At 35.8% G+C, this 23,638-nt stretch overlaps 2 protein-coding genes across 2 annotated transcripts in view; one reads left to right on the top strand and one right to left on the bottom strand.

The window, feature by feature from the left end:
• Positions 1-8,404, bottom strand: part of CHRM5 (cholinergic receptor muscarinic 5) — a 90,134-nt gene extending 81,730 nt beyond the window's left edge. Inside the window, exon 1 of the mRNA XM_079126360.1 lies at positions 5,203-8,404. The gene's annotated coding sequence lies outside the window, so the exon portion shown is untranslated. The remainder of the gene's footprint in view (positions 1-5,202) is intronic.
• The window catches only part of AVEN (apoptosis and caspase activation inhibitor), a 204,578-nt gene that overhangs the window by 68,049 nt on the left and 112,891 nt on the right, over positions 1-23,638 (top strand). The gene's annotated exons all lie outside the window — the stretch shown is intronic.

Genomic DNA, 23,638 nt, shown 5'->3' on the forward strand with positions numbered 1-23,638 from the left:
TTCTATCTGTGTATAAAGGTGAAGTTCCCTGTGGTGTGCTTATATATGTTTATAACATGAATTTTTAAGAATTCATTCTGCATTGCCTCCCCTTACCCATCCCTCCACTCTGCCTTTTGATCCCCTTTTACCTTACTGATTTTCCCCTTGTTATCCTGTCCCTCCCTCCTCCTTTTCTGTATTTTACTCTAGCTTCTGCACATGAGAGAAAACATTACACCTTTGAGTTTCTGCAGACTTGGGAGATTTAACTTGATACTTAAATAGGTTTCTGGGGTGGAGGGGGCAAAGGAGAATAAATGTAAAGAATCACTTTCCCCACTCATCTTTCAGGAGAAAGCTGAGTATGATATCTTTTCAATTTCTTTTGAAAAATGTTTATCCAAATTCTTATAATCACTTTTTAAAATATCAAGACCAATTTTGATCCTTTTGAACTATTGGTGAGGTTCTCGATTACAACATGCTCCTGTACATGTGATTTCTACATGTCAAGTATAGGAAAAGTGTAAAGAGTAAATTTGCTATCCTGTATTTTCATACCTTATAATATTGTTATCTTTAACATATATGATCTCCATATGTTATTATTTCAGTATGACTGCTTCAAAAGCGCCCCTCCATATTAAGACTTTCTGTGATTGACTTACTTGCCCACTACCATTGAAGTGAAACTGAGGTGTATTTTAGGATCAGTGTTCTGCCTGTTTGAGATTATACTTCAGACTGTGTTAGGATAGATTTTCACAGTCATTCAGCACACCTCTATTAACTATTTCTGAGCTTACTTGAAAATAGACAAATGAAATGTCCATTATTCTTGAGTTCTTTATATAAGGAATGCACAGTTTCACAAACCAGTATGTGAATAGATTTTTAATGCAATCAAAGTATTATAAAAGATTTTTCAAAGCACTAAGGAAGTTTCTAGGCATGAAAGATTGTTCTATAGATATTACCACACGTTATCCCAAAGTTACATGTAGAGGACTGTCCTTGCAACACACATGAAGGAAAAAAACAATTGATGAAACATTAAGTATTAGAGTAGTACCTTGCTACATACTAAACCTGATAGATTTCAGTTGTGCATCAACCAGCCCATGCAGGTTATTGTACCAAGAAAGTTATGTGAACAATGAGATTTTTATTGGGATAACTGAACTGGACATTGTGGCTTTTGCTATTCAAAGAGCATATTATTTAGTGCTACATTTCTAACAGTGATAATAAACAAATGGGAAAGCCCATCTCTTCTGATGACAACTGTGAGACTAAATGACAGATCTCTAAAAGTGATTTCTGATTGGTCTGGATTCTTGAGTTATTTCACTAATATTTCCAGCACCGTGTGAAAAATGGAGGATGTCAGGATCTTCCAACAACTGTTGAATAATGGTGGTTTTAATTACCCAGTACATAGGAGTAGATGAGCAGATAAATGCTCCAAGAATTCTCTAACAAACCATCTTCTTAAGTACACTGTGACTATAGTTAATAAGATCCCAGCTTGTCTTGTAATTGTGTATGTGGTTGTTATAGTTTTATGCACATAATATTAATGTACATTCTGAGTCTAGGAGGCTACTGCAGATACTGGTAGTTTGAATCGGGCTGTTGGATGGTCTGCTTTGTTCTTTGACACTAGCTATGGCTGTGAACAAAGATGATGAAAAGAGGAAAGGTGGTTTCTATAACTGTGTTGCAAGAGGAGCTCTTATTTTTGTTTGCATTGTTGAACTCTACTTCTGACTTTTCCAAATTTTTGTTGAAGAGTTTCATAGAACACAGTAGTTTTGCTAATTAGAGATTCCTCTTTTTTATGAATTCTTGTTTTCTTGGAAGCATGTCAACCAGCCCCCTCCCTGCCCTAGTGTTACATCACTAGTTTATAAGTCACATACTAATTAATATGTTATGGGATCACTTTATAATTGATATTTAGGGATTTCTTTCTCATTATCCCTCCCATTTTGAGTATATTGATAATTTTTTCGATTTCCTGAGTAGCATCAGTGTTTGAACCCAGGGGAGTTCTGCACCTCTTCCTTGGTTCTCTGACATATTCTTTCACTATTGTCTGCTTGCTAACTCGTATTTTCCTCACTCCCATTTTATCCTCATCTGTGAATTTAACATGATGTTTACTCTCTTTTAAATTATTAATGAAATAAACTGTGAAATCGTACTTTTATCTTTAAATAGTTGATACTGAGAAAGTGACAAATGCAATAAAAGCTTCATTCTCTAATTTAGTTCCTGTCATGATCTCTTTGGTGTCTTGGAGACAGGGCTTGAAATGATAGTGCTCACATCTCTTCCCAGCCTGTTCATATTGAAAGGATATAATCATCTGTTTGATATCAGAGCCACTTCACCAGTCAGACTGTGATGTCACAAACCAAAGATTATTCTCTCCCAGCAGGAAAACGCGAGAGAGGAGGTGAATCTTCTTGCTGCACTACTTCCTTATTCAAATTAAGCCACTTCATGAAGAAAATTAGCCATAAGAAGGAACAAGTATAGTGGCTAGTTGAAATGTCTTATTGAATTAAACTTTAAACACTTTTACCACTGGAATGAAATTCTTTCTAAACTTTAAAAATTTGAAAGTCAAAAGAAATATACAAATAAACATAGTATATTTAAAAATATGTAGGGTCAGTCTATTTAATTGTTAATAAAAAATGAATATTAGGTATATTTTCAATTTTATACATGAAATTATGCTGCTTGCATTTTAGACAAAATGCCAAAGTTTTGGTATGTCAACAAAGACACTAAATGAATGTGCTCTGTTTTGACCCATATACCTATTTTCTCATGTGGCAGATAAAAAGCTTTTAACTTTTAGATGATTGTTAATGACCAACATCTAAGGATAAATTGTAATAGATATTACTATAAGGATATAGTGATCAAACATTTACTCTATTTCTATGAAAGAAACCGGTAATACTCAATTGTTACTTTCATATAATATGTAAATACGATGCATTCTAAATTATAGAAACAATTAGCAGTCATTGAATATTTTCCAAGAATGTTCAAAATCTGTTAAATCTACTAATACCAGGGGAAAACCCCCATAAATAAGCCAAATTTTCAGATAGTAGAATGAAATTCTATACCATTTGTACCAATGAGATGCTAAAATTGAAGGATTTTTCAACTTCTTAACACATTATTTATCAGTGGTTAAATATCCAGTTTTTCACCAAAATGAAGAAAATTACTTTAGAATATTTTTTGAAAGCTGTTGCTGAAATTGCAAATATTCATTTTCAGAATGGATTATTATATAGAGAAAAGCCTTCATTTAGGCAGGAGAAAGTGGAGATTCATTGGGACCAATGCTGACAAGAATTAAAGTGGGGTGCTATTGTATCCATTGTTATTGGAGGATGAGCTATGAAGCAGAGTCCCCAACCAGTGGGCATGAGTCTTTGTTTACATCACAATGAGTAAATAAAATCCAGAAAATTCTGGAATATTATTTTATGTTCCCTTTCATTCTATTTATTAGAAACAAATTGAGTACGTGTTCTTTTTGTCCAGGTTTAATAAACTGCCTTTAATTATGATTAGAAATATTGATTGGTTTTTTATTTAAAATGTTGAAGCATGTTAATTTATAAAATATTATTTTATAGATGGAGGAAATAGATTAAAAAAAAAACCCTAAGGGTTCTTGCTCAGGTTTAAAAAATCAATAATTTACTTTTGAAAGTGGTATTGGTACACAAATGAAGTTTCTAAATATCTTTGAAGTAAATTGGTATAGTGTACAATCATTGCTTGTGGGTAGATTGCTGCTTTCCTTTAGTGCTGGAAAATGGCAGGTGAATTCTGTAGTGATTTCAGAAGCAAAGGATTTATGAGATTAAGTCTCCTGTAGACTGTCTTGAAAAGAGTGAAGGGATTATGTATTTCACTGTCTTAATGAAAATTTGAAAAAAGGAATCTAGTGAAATGTAAGAAAAGAATTTCATATTTGATTTTATAAAGTATCACTTCTGATAATTCCCTTACTTTAGAAGATCTCCACAATTAGGTGGAATTTGCTTTTATTGCTTTCTTCATCTATTTTTCTTAAATATATTTTTTATTTTAGATGTTGACATACCTTTATTTTATTCATTTATTTATATGTGGTGCTGAGAATTGAACCCAGTGCCTTACACATGTTAGGCAAGCACTCTACCACTGAGCCACAACCCCAGCCCCCTCCTCATCTCTTCTAAAGAGGTAACAGAAGTATGATTTGTTGTAGGGCTTTTTAATAAGATTACATTATGAATTTCTTTCTTTTGAACTTAAATGAAAATGGTTACATGTGGTTGATTTTTATGTAGGGAATAAAAATATCAGGTGAAGAAGTCTGACATTCCTTTGTTTTTGCCAAGAGTCTGTAGAAGTCTCATCATGGAGTAATTTCTAGGGAATTTTAAAAAGGTATTGTATCCTTTAAAGTTCTTTGATGGCTTCCCTAGTTCTTTGCGTTTTACAGTTTGGACCATTGAACTGAGTTAAAACTTTGAGATTTTAATGTACCAGACATCTTTTTGTTCTGTTGTTAAATCAGAAAATTGTCCTCATTCAGTCTTTTAAGAACACATCCTACTATTTTTAGGGTAAATGAGCCCCATTCTAGTAGTGTGCATTTACTAGACCCTGGTTTTCTTTAGTGTGAATGAATGACATCACGGCTGTTTTTTGTTTTTTTTTTTGTTTTTTTTTTTCCCTAAAAATAAAAATCAATCATTGAGCTTTGTTCTTTTACATTAACAAATACTAAAATGCTTATTAAATTTTTTTGTTTTGTTTTACCAAGTGCCCTGGAAAATAAAGTTCTTTTGATTGTTAAAAAGCATCTGTGAATGATTCTTATGCACCATTCTGGGCTCATCTCAAGCATTTTTTTTCAAGCTTCTAAATACAACAAAATTGGGATTAAAAAAATGAAGACAAAGATGGGATGGATCCAGTGAAAATGGGATTTGGGGGATGTTTTATTATTAGTTATAAGTGACACATTTATACAACGTAAGTAGAAACAAGTATTTACCTTCGAAGACTTAAATCTACATAAAGCTTCAGAGAGAACTGCATGAAATTCAAATCTACTGGCTCATTCATAGCAACAGCAGATATAATTGTAGTAGTCAAGCTATAAATTAATGTCATAAAATCAAACCTTACCTGGCAGTGGTTGGTTTGAAGCTCAGTAATTTGAAATCCAGCTGGAAATAGCAGTTTTTGTACCCGAAATGCCTTCTTCACTCCCTTTGGTGTATTCGTATACCAGTGTGTCTTATTTCTTGCAGTGTCTCTGCCTGTATTCCTGATAATCCTGTAGCATTAGTCAGGACAGCACACGGCAGATGAAGACTTCATTTGAATAGGATTATAGAATTCGAAGGGTGAATTTTGCCTTTATCAGATAATAGCAGTTGATCTGACCACAGTGTTCAGAACTTATTAAAAATTCATTGACTGTTTCAGCAGTGAGAAATCCTGGTTGTTTTTACAGACGTTTTACCCTCTGGAAAAGTTCTGCCGGTCCATATTTCAGAACCACTCGCACTCTCAAATCACATTGCTTTAAAATTAATATCTGTAGAAGCATGGACGTTCTCTTGCACCCTCTTACTTCCCTTGGTTTTCTTCTTACCAACTTTTTTTTTAGTCCATTAGCTGCCTTTCTGCTGAGGGTGAAGGGGTTTCTTCTGTCCTCCTTGTGCTTCTGTAACACATAGTTGTGGTGCACTTGTTTTGAATAGCGAGGGAAAAATCCAAAAGGAAGTACAGCTTTATCATATCTTCGGACAGTGAGCACACTTGGCATGAATGAAGAGCTGATATGAGCTATTGAAACCAGACAGCAAACTGATTCGATGACGCTTTCATACATAACAAACCCATTAATTACTTCTGATGGACAGCAGTATGCCTTGAAAGGAAGGAAGAAAGGAACAGATGATCACATTCGTGTTGATAGGTGCTCTCCGAGCAGCTTGTCACTGAGAAGAGAATCCAGGAAAAGCTGCAGCTTTGAGTGTGATCAGGTAGAATGGGCAAGAGTTATTTTGACAGACAGTTAAATGACGTATTTGGGAGGAAAAAGAGAGCTTGGTGTAGAGAGGTAGCTGTAATAAGCTTCCAAAATGCTTTTGAAAATGTTCATTTCTCCCTGTGAGCCCTTTTGGCTGGGGTTCCCCCCGACCCCCCGCTTCTTTGCTATGCATTATTTGCAGAAATTTTGCTCACTTGTTTACTCATCATATAACTTTCTTCTTAAGGAAAATAAATTTTAAGAAGTACGAGATGGAAAGAGTATATTGAGTTTTAAAGGTTTGTGATTGGGAAAGGCTGTTTTTAAAATGAGAGACACACCTGTTTTTAATTTATCTTTTGGACATGTGCATTTTGTTGCTTTGGAATAAAGTATTATGAGTCATCATTTGGTATAAAATTTTAACAGGGTCTTTACTGCAATTTTTTCTTAGATGAAATTCTGATTAGCTGTATAAAACACAGCTCTAAAATGTCAATTACAGAGTTATACTTCAGTTTTCAAAACTAGCAAGAGTGTCTTTTTCTGCTTGTTCATAGAGTCTTTAGGAGTGTCTCTAGAGACAACAGAATGTTTAAATGCTTGAATTATTATACAATTTTTAATTTACATACAATTCTGAAAGCCAATACATGAATACCTATAAACCCATTACCCAAACTTGATAATTAAGATTTTTTAAAGCAAATATAATTTCACTTCTTCATACTTTAGTATGTTTATATAAAAAAATATGGACACTTTTCCACATGACCACTGTATCATTTTCACACCTAATGGAATGCATAATTCTTGGGGTGACATACTTTCCAGTCCATTTTAAATTCCTTGTATCTCAAATTGTCTTTTTATGTAGGTTTTTTTTTTTTTTTTTAAGAATCTAAAGCATACCTTTTTTATTTGTTAGGCATTAGAAATTTAAACACTGACTTCCATGATCATGTGAAAAATAGATTTTAGTTGTCTTCTGTATACATTTGTAATATGAATACACAACATATCTCATTTGAGTATTTTATGGATCTTTTCCCACTTAATATTGCATGATACCACAAAGTAATGTCAATTTATATGGTAATGATGAGTCACTGATTTGGTTTGTTGCTTTCTATAGGTTTTTTGTGATTTGGTCTGGGGGATGTAGTTTAAGATTCTACTCAAGCTCTTGAGGCTATCTTTTGGGCTGGGCAACTTAATTAAATGCATTCCACAATCAGTTCTCCTTCATGGTTGAAAAAACTACCTTACTTGTTACTTTATCAAATATAGTGGAACACTCCTACAATAAATTTTCCAAGTTTTAAGCCACTTCATTGTTTGAATGTGACATCTGTGAAAATATAAAATAAGAAAAGTAAAAACTCTACCCAATGGGGCCGTTGTGTTCATGTTAACCAATGACTATAACATACTTTTTCTGCTGATATCAAGTTCCATCCCCCATGAATTTCATTTTCCTTATAAGGGTGAACTGCTAGCTCCTGATAATATTTGATTGTGTATCTAACTTTTCCAGCGTGTAAGAACATGAGGTCCTGAAATAACATGTGAGCCATATCTTCCTCTAGTTAAATTCATTCTCATTGAAATTCGTTCTCCTTTCATCTTCTTAACTGGCTAGATGAATAATTGGGAAGGTGAAATATGGGGAGCCATTCAAAGAACATGAATGGAAATTATGTCTTTGTGTGCCCATGTAGGTGCAAAGCCATTACTGAGGACTGTGGTCCCATTTCTATGAAGAGCTATAGAATGTCCTCTCCCAGCATGCCCATAGGTCACAGGTGCTGTCTCTTGGCTATGATTTCTGTCATATGTCATGTTATTGCACAAATGCTTAGTAACTGTGTCACTTTTAAATGTTCTCAAATTATGCCTTGTCTCTTAAATCTTGCTAAACAAGGATGAGTGTGTGTGTAACTTACATACATGCTTATCACTTATTGAAAAAACTTAGTAAATGGTTAGACTATGACCATTATATACAGGTAAGTGGGAAAAGGTGAACCTAAATGCTTCAACTCTAAGTCGTCTCTGTCATTTTTCTCCTTAAGCATTTATAAAGTAATGTCAGTATCAAAAATGTATTTGCAAACATGCAGGTTCTGCTGGAGAACTTCATATGGTTGGAGAAATTGTGGTTATGTAAGGAGCTAGAATAATCAGTGGTAAGTGCACTTGGGCTGTAAGTTCCCACTCTGTTTTGAATCATTATCTCCAGTGACCTGGTTATACACTGAATTAATAGAAAAACATTACTTCAGTTGATGACTTAGAGAATTCTAAAATCAGAAGAGGTGCACCTCAGCCATTGTGACTTTGCTCTTGGTGTCCTGATGATCTTTTTTTTTTTTTTTTTGGGTGCTGGGGATCGAACCCAGGGCCTGTGCTTACAAGGCAAGCACTCCACTGACTGAGCTATCTCCCCAGCCCCCTGATGATCTTTTTTATAGAAACCTACATTTATTTTTTACTTTCTATTGGTCAAACCTTGTGATTTGAAGCAAGGAATTGCCTCTGTGAATAGTATTGTTCTTTGATGCATATGCTAAAGAATGGTTTTCTTTTTATTTATTAATTGTAGTTTTCTTTTTTTGATGTCTCAATTTTCATCTTCTATTTTTGTACCTCCTTTTATTCTCATATTTAGTTTGAATTCTCCCATTTCCACTCTAAAGTTGACTAAACAACTTCAGAAGTTTTCATAGGCTTCATACATTTTTAAATAACTTTATATATAAGAAAAATTATCCCCCACAAAGCTTTTTTCTTGCTATAACATTTGTTCCATACCTAGAAGTATGCTCACAACTGTTTGAGCCTTTGTAAAACTATAACAGCTTTTACAGTAGGAGAAAAAAGTCTCTTCTGTGACAGTTACTTCTTTTTAGGACATTTCAAATATTCATTATCTCACTTGAATGTATTTTTTAGTTACTAAACTAAGGAGAAAAGTTAAATTTTTTAAGAGTGCTGTAAAATCATGTATGCTTTTTCTAAAATATGTTCTTTTGTTCTTGTTAAAGACTTCAAATCTTCGTTGGCTTACGTGGGTCACGCTAGGTAATTTTTTAGTGGCCAATTGAGTCTTTTTTAGTGGCCGATTGGTATAAGACACTGCTCTCAGTTCTTTGGATGTACTGTATACTGCATTTTACTTTTAACAGCTCTGAGGCACAGACTAGAGACTGTTATTTCTATTTTATAAAAGAGAAAACTGAGGAACAGAGAGGTTGTCACTTAAGTTTACTCAGCCAGGAAGATGTTGAACTATAGTATAAATCCAGGCCTGGTGGTTCCAGGGTCCAGTATGATTCCTTACTGGGAATACAGATCACTGAAGTGTGGAACTCCACACTGTGACCTAGAACATAGGTCTAGGCTCCTCTTCAGTATTACCAACATTCTATCAAAATGAGATCTGCAGTTTCTTTAGGATCTCAGATGTCCTATAGGTGACCCTGAGAGTTGGTTGTCTTTGAGAACAGTGAAATGTTTTATTCTTATTTTATTAGAAGGAATGTTTTATTCTCATCTTTCATACTTTGTATTTAGCAAGGAATGTCTTTTTTTTAAACTTCCCCAAATTGTACATTCTATTCTTTTATGGTCTCTCAAACATAAATACGTTTTAAGATGCTAGTCATTTATGTTCAATTCAGTTTTAAAAAAATTCTGTTTTAAAAGATTTATTTTATATATGTTGTACTTGACAACAAAATTATTAGAAAACAATTCTTTTTTTATTTGTTTCAAATTCATGTACTATATTACATTTTTATCTTCTAATTCAAGATTTAAGAAAAACTTCATTTTAAACTTTGTGTATTTCTTCATCATAGAATCTATTTGTTTTCAAGGTCTGGGCCTTCTAACCCATGTTCTGATGTTGGGCCCTTTCCTGTCACCCTTCAGATTTTGACTTCTGGTAAACTGCAGACAACCACTAGAGGTCTCCAAACCACACCTTGAAAAATTGGTTTTCAAACCTTGCCCTGTAAGTGGAATTGATATATTCCAGGGAAGATTGGTTACTAATATTTCTCATTAAAGACTTATTAAATTCTGCTTATGTTCTAGGTTACAGAACTATGCTATGTCCTGGGGTTAAGTTAAAACAAACAAACAAACAAACAAACAAGGTCTGTGTCCTTGATGTCTAGTGGTGCACAGATATTTGAACATGTGGTTTTAGGACAGCGTGTTAGGTTCACCCACATTATATACTTTTAGGGTCCTTGAGATTTCCAGGTTTATTGACGCTATGTTGATGCTCCCTGTAGCTCTTCATCTCCAGAAGGATCACTCCTGCTTTCTTGACAAGCCCTGGTACTGCATCTTCATCAGTCTAGCAAGGTGCCTTTCTCTCTTGTATGTAGGATTATTTGAATGGGCTCTGATTATTTTCTTCTTCTTTTTAATTCCTTCTCAGCAGCTTGAGGCATTTACTCTTTGGGGAAGCACCTTATACAAAATCAAAACAAAGTAAAACCCATTCTTTCCTGTGCCGGTAAACGAGGCAGGCCCCACTGAGGTCTGGGAGCCTCCATTTTGCTTTCTTTTAGAGAAATCTTTAATAAGAAGTACAGGTTCCAGGTGATCTCTTGCCTGATAAGGGTGTTTAAAGAGGGAAACATCTCATGGTAGCACACTTACAGATGTGTTCTGAGTGACCCGTGGAGAGCACAGAGCACAGTGCCTGGCATGCAGGGGACAAATGCTCAATAAATAGCAGCGTTGTTACTATTATTATGGGAACTTAACTTAATATTATTTGTGGAAGGGACTGTAGAGACAGTGTAGTCCAGCCACCCATTTTAAACAAATTTTAGTGCTCTTTTCTTAAATAGGCTGCATAACTGTTGGAGTGTTTTAGGGCTTCCATTTTAGGCTAAAATTTGGGTGTAGTCATTACCAGCTTTACAATACTATTTCACAGCAGTGTTTTATATAGGTAAATATTTTGAACTAATGGTAATTTTCAGTTTTCAAAGAAATTGAGGGTGACATTCAGAAAGCAATGAGCAAAAATATTTCAAGGTAAACATTTAGTAACAATGTAGAAAGCTTGTTCATTGTCAGTCTCTTATCCAAACAGGCTCTGTAGGAAATTCTGAAAACTATACATTAGTGACTTTCTGGATGGTGGATCTAGTTTTGAAAGTATAGAATCCTTGTACGTATACCCAATGGAATACTATTCAGCTATAAAAACAATGAAATCCTGTCATTTGTGGCATTATGAATGGAACTGGAGATCATTATGTTAAGTGAAATAAGCCAGGCACAGAAAGACAAGTGCTGTGTGATTTCACTCATGTGGGGGGTATGAAGAAGTTGGTCTCAGAAGTAGAGAGTAGAATGGTGGTCACCAGAGTCTGGAGGGATGGGGAAAGTTGAATTAATGGGTAACTTAGTTATGGTTAGGTAAGAGCAAGAAACTCTGGTGAACTATTGTATACTGGGGTATCCATAAGTAACAACAATGTGCTGTATATTTCCAAAAACTAGAAGAAAGGATTTTGAAAGTTTTTACTATAAAGAAATGGTAAATGTTTGTAGGGATATATATAGGTTTATTTTAATTTGACCATTATGAATTGTGTACATGTATCAAACATTACATGGTGCCCCAGTGACATATAATTTTAATGTTTTTTATGTATCATTAAAAGTTCTTAAAAAATAGAGTCTTGAAGGTACATGGAAGTTAAAGTCATTAGTCCAGGCTTTGTAGAGCTTGTAAATGACAGAGCTAGGATCCAAACCTCAGTGTTCTGTGCTCTTAATTCCTGTGCCATGATACTGATGAAAAGATGTTAATTATAGCATTAATTATATTTGTGAGCAAGTGCAAATAATCCGTACAACCAACCAATAAGGACTCAGATAAATAAATCAAATGGAATACTACAGACTCAGAATGTGGAATCCTTGAATGCTTATGTGAATAGACAGTCAAGAAAAGGTAGTATGGTATCAGAAATAACCATGGATCAATAGAAATAAGAGGGTTACATTTCAGATTCAAAAAACATTTCAACAAAGTTAATACCTTAGTCTATTTTTAAAAGCCTCAATAAATGGCTAACTATGTAAATAGCCCTAGAAATCATTAAGTGAATAGCCAGCAAGACAACTATAAGAGCAGACATTAGTTCTCAGAATAAGGAGCGTTGGGGATTCTGTGAGTTGGGTTAGATTTCATTTAACACTTTCATATGTTGTTTGAAAGACAAAGGTATGAGAAAAGTTCCAAGAATAGGTAGATAATACATAGAGCTATTAAGAGATAATTTCTAGGGTAGAACTCTCTTAAGTGAGAAATGGAAGATGCATCTTAGTATAGTAATGAATAAATAAGAATAATCTGGATCACATGATATGACATGCAGTAAGATGAGGGGACTTATAGAAAGTTTTTCAAGCAGGGGAATCTCATGATTTCATGTTTTTAAAGGATTGCTTTGAGTGCTTCCTGTTAAGTTAAGCGATTGACAGACCAGTAAGGAAAACAAAATTGACCAAACAGAGAAGATGGTAAGAAATCATGAACAGAATCTACAAGAATTATGAGATATCATGAAAGGGCCAAATTTAAGAATTATTGGGATTGAGGAAGGCTTAGAGAAACAAGCCAAAGGAATGAACAGTCTATTCAATGAAATAATATCAGAAAATTTCTCAAATCTGAAGAATGAAACGGAAAACCAGATATAAGAGGCTTATAGGACTCCAAGTATACAAAATTACAAGAGACCCACACCAAGGCACATTATTATGAAAATACCTAACATACAAAATTAAGACAGAATTTTAAAGGCCGCAAGAGAAAAGAATCAAATTACATTCAGGGAGAAACCAATAAGAATATGAGCAGATTTTTCAATCCAGACCCTAAAAGCTAGAAGGGCCTGGAACAACATTTACCAAGCCCTGAAAGAAAACGGATGCCAACCAAGAATCTTACACCCAGCAAAACTTACTTTCAGATTTGACGATGAAATAAGATCCTTCCATGATAAACAAAAGCTAAAGGAATTTACAAAAAGAAAGCCAGCATTGCAGAACATTCTCAGCAAAATATTCCATGAGGAAGAGATGAAAAACAACGATGCAAATCAGCAACGGGAGGAACTAGCCTAAAGGAATAGCCAAATAAAGGAGAAACCAAATCATGATGGCTTTTTTTAAAAAAATTTTTTTTAGTTGTCAATGGATGTTTATTTTATTTATTTAAATGTGGTACTGAGGATGGAACCCAAGGCCTCACAGTGCCAGGCAAGCGTTCTTCCTCCGAGCCACAACCCCAGCCCTCAATGACGGCTTTTAACCTTGCGTTTTTTCATGTCTCCACCACTTATGTGTAACATGTACCAGTCATGACTTCTCTCCTGGCAAGTATTCCAGGAAAGTAGGAAAGAATTGATAAATCAATCTTCCTGTACGGGGTGCAGTTTGAAAAGCCACTCTAAGGATAAATATGCAGTACTCTGCTTCTTGCCCAAACCTGGTTGAGAATCATTTTAAAATCGTTTGAGTGTTTTTAATTTTTTTCAAATTCTAATTACTTGCACACGACAGTAGAATGCATTTATACATTTTTGATAAATCATGTATAAATGGAGTGTAATTTCTCGTTTTTCTGATTGTACATATTGTAGGATCACATTGGTCATGCAGTCATATGTACATGAGGTAATGTTTGTTTCACTCTACTATCTTTCCTACCTCCATACCCGCTCCCCTCCCTTCACTCTCCTCTACATAATATAAAGTAACTCTATTCTTCCTTATCCACCCCCTTTATTGTGAATTAGCATTCTTATATCAGAGAAAACGTTTGACCTTTGGTTTTTTGGGGTTTGGCTTATTTAACTTAACATGATAGTTTCCAACTCCTTCCATTTAGGAGCAAATGCAATAATTTCATTCTTTAAAGTTGAGTAATATTCCATGTTTTATATATATATATACATATATATATACATATATATATATATATATATGGTGTGTGTGTGTGTGTGTGTATATATATAATATTTTCTTCATCTGTTGAAGGGCACTTAGTTGTGGTTCCATAGTTTAGCTATTGTGAGTTGGGCTGCTATAAACATTGATGTTGCTGTGTCACTGTAGAATGCTGATTTTAAGTCCTTTGGGTATAGACCAAGGAGTGGGATAACTGGGTCAAATGGTAGTTCCATTTCAAGTTTTCTGAGGAATCTCTATACCATTTTCCATAATGGTTGCACCATTTTGCATTCCCACTAGTGTACCTTTTTCCCACATACTTATGACTGGTTTTTGACATGTCATATCTCCTTAATTAAGAATATTTTTTTTCTTGGTGATACTGGTTCATAGGCAGGAAGGTGATGATCAGACATCCCATTTTCTAGATGCAACTATAACAGGAACTTAGGCTACTTTTGCTTAAAGCAGTGACCTTTACTTAGGCCTGCAGATGTCCAGTGAGAAAATAAAAGCAGTATAAACCTTGTCATCTCTGCCTTCATTTTGTATGTGTTTCCTTTATTACTTAAAACTTTGTGAACTTTTCAACCCTGCACATAGGCACGTGTTATGGTTTGGATGTAGAATTTCCCCCCAAAAGCATGAGCTCTATCCTCATCAGTAGATTAACCCATGTTCAGTAATTAGCTGCATGGTGAATGTAAGAGGTGGTGTGTGGCTGGAGGAAGTTGGTCATTGTGGGTGTGACCTTGAACTATATCTGTCCCTGGTCCCTTTCTCCCTTATTGCTCCCTGGCTGCCATGAACTGAGCAACTTTTCCTCTGTAACCCCCTTCACCTCAGCCACAGAGCAATGGAGTCAGTCAGTCATGGACTGAGACCTCTGAAACTATGCACCAAAGTAAAAGTTTCCTCTTCTAAATTGTTCTTGTCAGGTACTTTGGTCACAACAATGAAAAGCTGACTAACACAGTATGTTAATAATTTAAGACATATTCATCTAAAAATGGGTAGTGCAAGGTTTCTTAGCTCTAAATTTACCTAACCTATCTCATGTCTCTTTAAGACTGAGACAGAATTGACAGGGACTTTTGCAGTATCTTGCTCAGACCCCTGGAGTGTCGGCTGAGTCTTTGGTCTTCCTTCTACACCTCTCTGGAAGAGCAAAGCCTTGCAGGCACATCAGCCCTTGGTGAGATGACCCCTCTAAATAGGACAGTCATCCTATGGGAACCAGATGGCCTCCTTCCATGATTACAGGTCTGCTGGATAAACATCCTGAGCATCAAATGGAAATTGCCTCCTCAGGTGATGAGGACTTCTGGAGGCTGCCTCACAGAAGACCACAATCGACCACGCGTGCTTAACTATGCATGCCTCATGTTGCTGCCCCAGCTCTTCCTCTTCTTCAGCTAAAGCTCATGGCAATTCCCTGAAGACAGGCTGAGATGCTGGATCTCACTTTGTCTTCCCAGTGTGAACATTTTGGTTAAGGCTCCTTTCTTGCTTTTCAGCATTATCTTTTCTGTTCGCGTTTTTGCAAGTGACCAGATCTGATTCATTGGAACCCAAGAGCCAGGCCTCTGCCCTGCATCTCTAGTAACAAGAATTCTGAGCATCTGAGGGGTTGGCATTTACCCAAGGATGCAGATCTTGCAACTGGTTAACAGAGGGTGTGTTAGAACACTAGCCCAGGAATTGGAATCATAGCTTATAGTTCCTTCCATGAGATGTACTGTTTACTTCTCAATTTTTTTTAACGGAGATTCTTAAGCATAATAAGAAAGATGATATGTGTTATAAGAAGTATGTTTGACAAGGTAAAATGTTACATTATTTATATATAGATATTTATAATTTGATAAGATTTATGCTTTAGTCTTCAGTTGAGTGAACAGTTTGGCACTGAAAATGCCTGCATTGTTGTAGGCACTGATTTATGAAGGCGACTAAGTGCTGGACTCTGCCCTCCAGCAGCTGAGGTGGAGTAGGGGAGACATGCATATGAGGAACAATATCATTGTCACTGTGATAGCCACTCAAGTGTCTACAGAGTAGCAGGTGAAATGACTCATGCAAAGGAGGAATAGCTAGTATAATGTGGAAAGATCAGGGGTGTGTGCCAAGCCTAAGTTGGTGGCAAGCATTGATTAGGGCTCCCTGAGGAAGAGTGCATTTTATTTTAATGTTTTAAAACCCATTTTAATTTTTTTGTTCCAAAAGGTTAATAAGAGACTTGTTTATTCCTGTGATGAATGTAGTTCTGAGATTATATATAAACATTTTTTTAGTATTTCTAATGGAAGTGGCAACAAAATCAGACATGCAAAGATCCTCTCTCTCTCTCTTAACCCGAGTGTTCTAGTTGCCATAACAACCTGGTTCTGGTTTGCTAGTGTGGTTGAGGTTGTGTCAGCAGTTCCGTTATAAGCTGCAATTTTCAGGGTTTTAAAATTCAACGTCACATTCACAGAATGTGACATATGAAGTCCATGTATCTGTTGATTGTTTTTCCTCCTGATTAGATTTCCAAAATTCTCCCTCTACTCCTATGTTAAAGGACCATACATCTGTTATCTAGGATTGTGCTTTCATTAATTATGAATATTGCTAAAGAAACTTCCATTTCCTATCAAGGTCCCTCGTTTCATAATAAACACATTAAGACTCTGAAGGGTTAAACACCTGGCCTAAGGGCAAATCATTCAACAGGAATTTAGTAGGAGTTACTCTGCAGCATAGATGTTGTTAGAATTCAAGAACATCTTCTGCTTAACTGTCTTTGATCTTGGGTTCTGTCCTATATGGTGTGCCTTTAATTTATTTGGACGTGTTTCTTTGTGTATTTGTGTATATGAGTGTGTCTGTCTGTATATAGCATGATATATATGCTAGCACTCTGTTGTCGAACACTGCATCGTAGAATTTTTTTTCTGTCTGTCCAGCCTCCACTAAATGAGCTTTCCCAGGGCAGACATGATGCTTTTCTTTTGGTAGTTTCTCCAGCATTTGCTGAGAAGTTTTGCTACTGCTTGCTCTCATTCCTCTTCGCCTGGTTTCTGACCTTTGTGGCCTATTCCTAGTCCTTGGACCTAGTGATCTGTTATTACTGTGTTCTAGTTTGACTCAAATCAGAACCTGAGGTGGGGAAAGGGGAGTAGTGGGGATAGGGAAAGGAGGGAGTTCAGGCAGGGGGAGAAACAAATGGAAACACCTGGGGACTTGGTGCCTTGAGGGTAGGGATATGACTGAGGCTCAGGGAGTGCTGAGAGAGGTTCAAGAGGCTTTAAAGGGCCTGAACATAGACTTGTGTTGGACTTCCCGCTAAGGAACTTGAACTTTATCTGGTAGGTAATAAGTACCTATTGAAAGATTATAAACAAAGATGTGATATTCAGAGATTACTTGAAACTACTAGTTCAGGTTCTTGAAGACTGAAATTTGCTTGAAAAAGTACAGTTTAGGTCAATATACATTTTATCTAGTTGAAAAATGTAAGCACAGGGAAGGGAGCAATTCATTCTGCCAAGAGTATGGTGATAGGAACTTTTATTAAAGAAGTGATGTTTCCACTGGATTTTAAAAGGTACCTGTTAAGGAACCCAAGTCCATCTGCTTGCCACACAATAGGCCAATTAAGTCGAGAGACAGGTGAGGCAAGGAAGATAACTTTTATTTGAAAAGTCAACTGACAGAGAAGATGAAGATTTGTCCACCTTGCTCATTGGGGTCAGCAAGGGATTTTTAAAAGGAAGTTTAAGGAACTAGGAACAAAGGGGTGCAAATAAAATCAAGAAGTGTTTTTCTTGGACTGGAACTATGATTTGATCCAGTTATCCCATTCCTCAGCATATACCCAAAGGACTTTAAATCAGCATCCTATAGTGACACTGATACATCAATGTTTGGAGCAGCTCAATTTACAGTCGCTAAACTATGGAGCCAACCTAGGTGCCCTTCAACTGATGAATGGATAAAGAAAATATGGTACTAAATATACACAATGGAATATTACTCAGTCATAAAGAAGAATGAAATTATGGCATTTTCCAGTAAATGGATGGAACTGGAGTCTATTATACTAAGTGAAATAAGCCAATTCCCAAAATCCAAAGGTCAAATATTCTGTGTGGATACTGACTCACCGTAACGGGAAGGGCAGGGCAGGGAGTGGTGGCTCACCAGATTGGACAGGGGGAAATAGGAGGAAGGGATGGGGGGGAATAGGAACAGGAAAGACAGTAGTAGAATGAATGAGGCATGACTTTCCTATGTTCATATATGAATACACAACCAGTATAACACCATGTAGAATCACAAGAATGGGAAGTTATACTCCATGTGTGTATTGATATGTCAAAACACATTCTGTCATGTATAAGTAAAAAAAAAAAAGAATAAAAGTTAAATAAAATGGCACTGTATTTGCATGTAACCTATGCATATCCTCCTGTATATTTTAAATAATCTTTAGATTATTTGTATTAACTAATAAAATTTAAGTGTTGTTTACAAAAATGATTTGCAGTTACCTCTTTCTTGAGAGCTTATTTGGAGGTTCTAGAAGGGGACTGCGGCTACTCGTATACTCTTGACCAAAGAACAGTCCTCCTCTATAGGGGAAGGTCGTCCTCTTTGACCAAGCACACGGCTTTGAGAGGGATGCACGTGGAACAGTGAGGGTGGCAGGGAACACCCACCTAGCCAACCAGATCAACTGAATCAACCGTGGCGATCAATGGGGTGACAGATGTCACAGCCAGATCGCCCTCACATCTGCAATTACTTCTTTCTTATAATGAAGATTTTATAACCCTTTAGCACTGACTACATATTAAAACAGTATATTATTGTAGTTTGTGAATCTTTACATATTTATGAAATTCTCAGTGTCTTAAATGTATAATTTGCATCATATATTTTAATTATCTTGAAATTTTGCACTTATAATTTTTCTTATGTTTTTTTTTATTGTGGAGCTAACAGGAAGCATAATGTAAAGAAATAAAATCTAAATATGAAAATTGTTTTTTAATCACAGGCCACAGGTATATACCATCCAGACTTCCTGAGGGTTCTATAATTCAGTTTGTTATCAGTATAGATGGCCATCTTAACTGTGCATTAGCAGATCATATGCTTCTGCCACCTATGTGCAACAATGCAGGTTGCTTAAAGGCTGTGTTTGTGTCCACTCTGTGTTCTGGATATTACTGGTAAGCCATTAAGTTTTAGCAAGCCTCTATCTTTTATGGCTAACCAACTTTTTCAATATGGAGTGAAGCCTGCTCCATATCTAGGATTATAGTGGACAGGGAAGTGCAACGGATGACATTTTAACCATGAAAAGAGCTTGAGTGGAGAATTGGAGACGAGGACATGCTTGGCATATTAGCAAAATCTTGACTTGGTATAAGGTCTGAGGCGACTGGATATGATGGGCCAAGACCAGGTTGCCAAAGGTTTTTAGTGCCCCACTAAGTCGGGATGGAGAATTTCATGCTCTGGATAGGAGTCATGAACCATGAGCTTTAAAGAAGCAACAAAAAGAGATTGAGAAGACCCATGCATGGAGAAATAGCTTTGTTGATGCAGAGAATGCATTGGGGAAGGAGATATGGATACTGTTTCACTAGATGTGATGAGGAACAGAAGGTGTCGGAACTAGGAAAGTGGACTAGAACGATCAGACATGGAGGGTAGGGATGAAGAGGAGAGGGATGCTTCAGAGGTGAATATACTGAGTGGTGATTGAAGTGTAGAGCAAAGGAGGGGAAGGAGTTTCCTTATTCTTGTTTACCTTGCCATTTATCAAGTTAACTAAAACAAGTGGAAAAGAGAGATTTGAGTTAATGATAGTATTTTAAAAATTGTATCCAAATTTTAAAAATTGAGGTATAACTTACATATAAAATACTCAGATCTTAAGTGAACAGTTCGATAAGCTTTGACAATTTGTACACACCTGTATGCTGACTTCTACAAACAAGTTATAGAATAATGGTTCTTAGTATGTATCAAATTCCTGGATGGCTTGACAAGCCATAGATTGCTACATTCACCTCCAGAGTTTGATTCAGTAGATCTGGGGCAGAGATGGAAAAATTTATATTTCTAACAGTTCACAGGTGCTGCTGGTTTGGGGAATCATATTTTGAAAATTATTGATATAAAAGATCACTATCACTCTGGAAAGGCCCTCTTCTTCCCTTCTGGACCTCTCCTCGGCAACTGTGGTTCAGATTTCTGTCATTATGATTATTTTACCTATATTAATAGGAAACTGCATTCAAGTGGAATTCTATAGTATTCTTTTATGACTGACATTTCTCATATACTATAGTGATTCTGAAATCCACTGATGATGTTGAATGTAGCTTATTCCTTTTTATTCCTGACCGGTATTATATCATGTGACTATAGCACAGTTTATTTATATCAGTTCTTGTATTGACAGACATTTGTTGTAGTTTGTTATGGGTTATTTTAAATAAAACTCCTGAGCACAAGTCTTTATATGCAATGTTTTCATTTTTCTTGAGTAAAAACCTAGGAGTAGACTTGCTGGGTTGTAGTGTAGATTTATACTTAATTTTACAAACAGCCAAATCATTTTTCACAGTGGTTATAATGTAAGTGTCAAATTGTGATTAAATTTTCATTGGCACTAGTGAGATTCCTAGATAATGACTAGACTGAAGGACTTGTCGAATAAGAAAAGTCTGTGGTGGTTGGGGAAGCTTGGCACAATTACCTCTTGGGACATCAGCACGACTTACCAGTGATGCAGCTCTTAGAAATCATAAGAGAATCAAAATCTGTGCCAGCAATAGCTGGCATTAAATAATGTAGTTCACTGTCATTCAGAGAACATTTATTAAGTACTAATTGTGAGCTAGTCACATAAGGGTACATAGTTCTTAATACCATTCCTGAAGAACTCATAAGCAAGATAAATTCTTATAATTTAAGAAGCTATAGTACCTTAAATATAAAATACTGTTAATCCTAGTTTTGTGAATCTCATCTCCCCAGAAATTCTAAGCATCAGGGGATCAAGATATATACAAAAAATAAATGAAATATTCTAGAGCATTTCAAATCATTGGAAAGAAATGATATTGGTCCAAGTGGAATCACCATCTGGGGGGAAAAAGTGGAATTCAAACCTCATACTGTATAACAGGGTGAAGTCTGTGTGTGTATTAAAAGTTTAATGTAAAACAGATGAACCCATGAAAGTATAGAACAAATCACGGACAAACTCTTTTGTAATGTCAGATGGGAAAGGTATTTTAAAATATGGTACGCAATCCAGAAACAAGACTGTTCAACTTTACTCACCAGAACCAAGCTGAAAGACAAATGACTGTGGGCTGGGGGAGGGAGGTATAGGATTGTAATTCGTATCACAGAGAATTAATTTCTAATGTATATCATGAGTTTTAACAACCTTATTAAAAATAGGCAAAGGCTGGGAGTAGACTGTTCATAGAAAATGAAATACAAATGACTCAGAATTGTTGGAAAAATCGCTCAACCTACTCATAAGAAAAATGCAAATTAATTAAACATAAATACATATTTTCAGCTACTGAACTGACAAAGTTTGAGACACCGTGTTGGCAAGGGTAGATCGGGGAAGGAGGGCATTTCAGGTTGCGGGAACACGAGGAACAGAGTGATAGAAGCTGAAACATAAGGCCAGCCATTAGAACAGGGAAGGCAAGGGAAAGTAGGGGCTCTGGAGTTGGCAGTAGCAAGAAGTAACAGCTGGCAAAACAGTGTCAAGGGAGAAGCGGGGAACTAGGCACGTCAGAAGCAATAACTGGAGATGCTAGTCAGGGTGGAGGCAGACAGCCTGACTGGTATCATTAGGTCAAGAAGGTCATTTTATAATGCTTGATCAGGGTCTCCATGAAAGAGTATATCATTCCCAGAAACCATTAGAATAGAATTTTAAATTAAATGAAAATTTAGCCCTTGTAATAAATTGTAAAGTTTTTAGTTATCTCAAATTTAATTTTGGGAGGATATATTTGTAGATGTTGAACAAATGAAATGCATCTCTATTGGTTTTGTTGTTTATTGCTCTTATTAACAACTTTGACGGAGTGTTTGACCTGAATGCTGAGGACAAAAGGGACCAGGCACCCCTATGTCTCCATTTGCTTCTAGGAAATAGGTAGCATAAGTGATGGATTAAGAGAGAGATGAAATACTCAAGTTCAGTTTTGGAAAAGCAACTCTTATGATTAACAGAATGGTGCTTTTATTTTTAATTCCCATTTCTTCTTCACTCTGTTTTTTATCCTTAAAAGAAGGATATTCCTACTTAATTGCTCATTATACTCTCAGAATTGTAAAACTCACAACATTCTTTAAAATGAAGTCATTATCACTTTCTAATTAGGTTAGGGTTGGAGGCAAAGTTTAGATTGGATAACTGCTAGAGAAGCCCTTGGCTCTAGGACATTACCATTCTCTGCTATGCCATAGTTGTAAATGCTGTAAGCCATGGGTTGTGCTTCCGATTTGTACATATTGGGGGCATACAGGGCAGCAAATATTTAATGAGATTCTTATCCACCAACATTCCTAATAAAGAATGTAATGATGTGCTTAAACCAAAAAATATACTTGATTTATATTTTCTTTCTCATTTACAATGTAGTTGCTATATAGATTTTTTTTTTAATGTCTAAGTATATTTCAGTAGTCCAGTTGAGTCACTAAGTCAAAAGCTTAAGCACAAAAGGTAAACCTAACAGAGTATTTGAATACTGACCAGCATAGATCCCTGGTATTTTCTGATAAGTAAGGCTGTAGATTCTGTTAAGTTTTTTTTTTTTTTTTTTTTAAAGTCACTACTGTGAGGCTGAGTAAATAGTGTCCTCTGTGGTGTGTGAGAGGCAGCTTGCTGTTTTGTGTTGAATTCTTGTACAGGCAGAGTTGGGATACCTTGTGCTCATCCAGGGCAAAGCTGTGGAATGAAAACTGTGTGGTACTTTTCAGGGGCTACTTCAGGGACTTTTCTATGTAGAAAATCTCATGTTGGAGAGGTTGACACTGATAACTGTTGGGTATCGTTTATTCTAATTAAGGAGTTGAGTTTGTGGAACTAGAAGCAGATGGAAAAATCTTATTTCTAATACCAGTACTGGGACATTTAAAGATCAGTATGTGCCCTGGAAGTATATGTTTTTGTTTTTTTTTCTTTGTCCTTTTATGGATACGTCATTACCAAGCTTGCTGTTGAGGTATGTGTATGTGTCTTCCTGGTGTCCTATTGTGGGTTCAAATGTGATTTGTTGTGGGTTCAAACAATTTGGCCATTGTTTTCTTGGATTACAAAGTTTCATTTCAGCTCTCTCAGAAAATAGTGTTAAACAAAAGACTGATATATGTTTAATCTATATTTTCCCCTTTATGGTGTTTAGGGAACCAATTTAAAAAGAATTAATACTCTTTCATCATTTCTGAAATTTCATATCTTTTCAGAGATCATTGTAATTTTTGCCATTGAACGTGTACATGTCTGACTCAGAAAGGGGAGAAATACTGAAATGGCAGTAAATGAGCCTT

This window comes from Sciurus vulgaris (genome assembly GCF_902686455.1).
Source record: "Sciurus vulgaris genome assembly, chromosome: 2".
In the NCBI taxonomy this organism is placed as follows: domain Eukaryota; kingdom Metazoa; phylum Chordata; class Mammalia; order Rodentia; family Sciuridae; genus Sciurus; species Sciurus vulgaris.